Source organism: Phacochoerus africanus, chromosome 7 (genome assembly GCF_016906955.1).
Source record: "Phacochoerus africanus isolate WHEZ1 chromosome 7, ROS_Pafr_v1, whole genome shotgun sequence".
Lineage (NCBI taxonomy): Eukaryota > Metazoa > Chordata > Mammalia > Artiodactyla > Suidae > Phacochoerus > Phacochoerus africanus.
The window spans coordinates 39,279,849-39,284,163 of record NC_062550.1 but is presented as its reverse complement, the minus strand read 5'-3'; positions in this window follow the sequence as shown (position 1 = coordinate 39,284,163).

The following is a 4,315-nucleotide window of genomic DNA, read 5'->3' as shown; positions in this document are numbered from 1 at the left end:
AATGTGGCGGAGTTCCCGTCATGGCGCAGTGGTTAACGAATCCAACTGGGAACCATGAGGTTTTGGGTTCGATCCCTGGCCTTGCTCAGTGAGTTAAGGATCCGGCATTGCTGTGAGCTGTGGTGTAGGTTGCAGACTCGGCTCGGATCCCGAGTTGCTGTGGCTCTGGCGTAGGCCGGCGGCTACAGCTCCGATTGGACCCCTAGCCTGGGAACCTCCATATGCCACAGGAGGTGGCCCTAGAAAAGGCAAAAAAAAAAAAAAGACAAAAAAACAAAAACAACAACAACAAAAAAAAACGGGATGTGGCTACCTAGAACTAAGTAATATGCCAACCCAGCTTATAAGTAGTGGAAAAGTTACAGAATAGAGATAATCAATTGCTAACAATAGAAGTGTTTGAAGCAAAAACAAAGAAAAACTAGGTTATTCTAATGGTGAGAGATCCATAGATTTAAGGGGTAACAAGAGTGCTCCATTCCTAGAGCTGGGTTGAACACTCCAGTTCTCCAGTGCCCTGCTAAGATCCTGAGGCCCAGCTTTAGCGTCCCTGTGGTCTCGTGAAACTCCTGTTTTTCTTATTGCCACATATGTCCTCCCAGTCACTCTCTACTCTCCTTTGTCACTTATGATGAAAAGAGCCTAACGAATCACAGTTACTGAATATGTCACCTCAGTAATCAAATATGCACAGTGGGATGGAAAATAGGGGGAAGGAAGAAAAAAGACAAAAAAAGTGGGGTGAAAGACAGATGTATAAAGACTTGAAACTGATAAAGGGAAATTTTGACAGAGGATGCATCAACTTGGTTCTCCACGCTCTTCGGGCTGGTATGTTGCCCTGTGCCTCTCTGGCTTACTTGGCCTTTGCCTGCCTGTCTCACATCTGAGAGACAGCAGCACAAAAAACCTGCTATAACCTTTGACAGCTGATACTGTTTCATCACCAGTTTGAAGGAAAAATCAGAGACAATCAAGAGCTGGGAAACTAAGGGACTTGCCTCTATTCCACAGCAGATCTCTAAAAGAGTGGTTTAATCCTCACGCCTATATTCTTCACTATCTTTGAAAAAAACAGATAGAATGCCCATCACGCATGACACACAGCTGTGTGCTGTAGATTTCAGGATGTTGATTTAAGCGCGCGCCACCTTCCCCAGCAGTACCCTAAATCTCTTAAATTCCTTCTACAATTCTGACAGCAATTCTGATGTGTGGGTTTTTCTCCCACACCCGCAATCCCTCCTGCTTCCCTTTTACCTGTGCTTCTGACAAACCCGCTATAGATGGGATATTCCAAAGACCTCCTCCTTAAGTTCAATTAATTTGGTAGGGTGGCTCACAGCACTCAGAGAAACATTTTACTTACTAAATAACCAGTTTATTATAAAAAGAATATAACACAGAAACAGGGAGTTCCCGTTGTGCCTCAGTGGTTAACGAATCCGACTAGGAACCATGAGGTTTCGGGTTTGATCCCTGGCCTCACTCAGTGGGTTAAGGATCTGGTGTTGCCATGAGATGAGGTTCGGATCCCCAGTTTCTGTGGCTCTGGCGTAGGCTGGTGGCTACAGCTCCAATTCGACCCCTAGCCTGGGAACCTCCATGTGCCGCAGTGCAGTCCTAGGAAAGGCAAAAGGACAAAAAAAAACCCACAAAAAAAACCCAAAAGAAACAGTCAGATGGAAGAGATGCATAGGGCAAGATATGTGGAGAGGGCTCTGAGCCTCCATGCCCTCTCCAGACACTCTCCAAATCGCGTGTTCACCAAGCTGGAAACTCTCTGAACCCCATGCTTTTGGGTTTTTATGGAGGCTTTATTACACAGGCCAACTGATTAAATCATCACCATTGGTGACTGAACTCAATTTCTAGCCCCTCTCCCTTCCCAGGAGGTTGGGAGTAGGGTTGGGGGACTGAAAATTCCAAATCTACAATCACAGATTTGGTTCTGGCAACTGGCCCCCATCCTTAGGGTACTAGGGACTTCCCAAAAAGTCACCTCATTAGCATAACAAAAGACACCTTCAGGGCTCTCCACACTTAGGAAATTCCGAGAGTTTTATGTGCCAGGAGTGGAGATCAAGACCAAATATATGTTTTTTCCTTCCTTCCTTCCTTCCTTCCTTTCTTTTTCTTTCTTTCTTTCTTCCTTCCTTCCTTCCTTCCTTCCTTCCTTCCTTCCTTCCTTCCTTCCTTCCTTCCTTCTTTCCTTCTTTCCTTCTTTCCTTCTTCTTAGGTCTGCATCTGCAGCATATGACATTTACTAGGTTAGGGGTCGAATCAGAGCTGTAGCTGCCAGTTTATGCCACAGCCATAGCAACGCCAGATCTGAGATGTGTCTGTGGCCTACACCATAGCTCACAGCAATGCCAGATCTTTAACCCTCTGAGCGAGGCCAGGGATTGAACCTGTGTGCTCATGGATACTAGTCAGATTCATTTCCACTGAGCCACGACGATAGATCAGAATATCACACCTTCTAAGAAGACTAACATAAGGATTCATCTGAAATATTGAGAAGTGAGCTGATATTTGATCTAGATTTTCATCCAATATAATGCATTTTCTTTGGTATCCAAGACATCTGACAAATGAATTTTATTTCGATTAAGCACAACTGTCTCCGTGAATTATTCACCAATAGCTTCTTCTCTAAAAGCGTAATATGGCTTACGCTAGGACTGCCTTTCAAGTACTCTTAAATAAAGTCATCTTTGACTTTAGGGAATCACAATCACACTTATTCACTGTTTTTTCATCTGCAAAATGGCAAATCCTGCTTTGCTTATGTCAGAGCATTGTTGGGAAAGGGACAAAGACAGTAGCCATTTATTAGGTACTTATTATATTCTAGGTGTTGTGATGAGAACTTTAGACACAGTGAGTTATTAATATTCCTAGTCCTGTGAAGCTGGTGGTATTACTCCCATTTTACTGAGGAGAAAGTTGAGGCTGAGAAAAATTAAATACCTGCTCAACTATACATGGTAATAGGACTAGGATTCGAACACAGTTCTGTCTGGCAGTGCATTCCTGGACTTAACCCTTTTACTCTTTGGCCTGCTGTGAGCTGGTACTTAAGAAGGGACTTTGTAAATTTCAATTCTTCAACTATTTCAAACGTTTTCCTTTAGCCTGCTTTTCTCCAGGTGAATTTTTTCAATTATTCTTTATTGAACTATCATTTCCCCATCCCATGTCATTAGATTCACTGTCTTCATGGAGTAGCTTTTTTTTTTTTTTTTTTTAAACATCTCAGTTGGTATATCCTAACAGGAATGGGAAGTCATGGCCTAATGTGGCTAGAGTGGGGAAACCCATATTCCACAATGCTTCTCCCACTCATAGCATGTATTTTCTACCAGTTTCTGAACTCAGACAAGCTAAAGCTTTGTTATCATCCTACTGAATAGGCTTCAAGTGTCAGACACGCTGGAACTTGTGTTTGAAATGAGTCAGTGTAGAATCTAAGTTACCCCTTAAAAGGTGCTCTTAAGGGGGACATTGAGGAGTTCCTGTCGTGGCTCAGTGGTTAACAAATCCGACTAGGAACTATGAGGTTTTGGGTTAGATTCCTGGCCTCACTCAGTGGGTTAAGGATCCGGCATTGTTGTGAGCTGTGGTGTAGTTTGCAAATGTGGCTGGGATCCCACGTGGCTGTGGCTCTGGTGGAGGCCGGCACTACAGCTCCAATTAGACCCTTAGCCTGGGATCCTCCATATGCCTCATGAGGGGCATTGGAAATGGCAAAAAGACAAAAAAAAGGGGGGGGGACATTGAAATGGTGGGGGGAGGGTGGTTGCAGATCCCCAACTACTTCACTTGCAAGGAAAAGCTACATAACCTAAGTATATTTTGGGGTCTCTGTGCCCTGAGAAAGTTGTCAGTGTTTAGTGTCTTGGAAGGACATAGACCCTGTTAGACATAGTTAGACTGTAAAATAAAATTTCCAAATATTGAAGAAAAAATTGGAACATATATGATCTACATGGAGCCCCATTTATTTATTAGGATTTAATATCTTGTTGGCTAATGCCCCCCCCAGCTAAATCTAATGATAAGATTAACAAAAAAAGCAAGACATTGTGTTTTTTTTGTTTTTTTTAGATGTTAAGGATTTTCTGGTTCTAAATGAACAAGGTGTTGCTAATTTTATTTCCTTTTACTCCCTTGCCTTTCTCCTTTTGGCCAAAACAAAATGAAAAGATGTTTTTTATTTCAAGTAAGAATGATTTTCTCCAGGAACAGTTGTGAGAAAAAATGATGTGTAATAACAGTCACCTAATATGTTTTTATATTAAAATGTCATTCA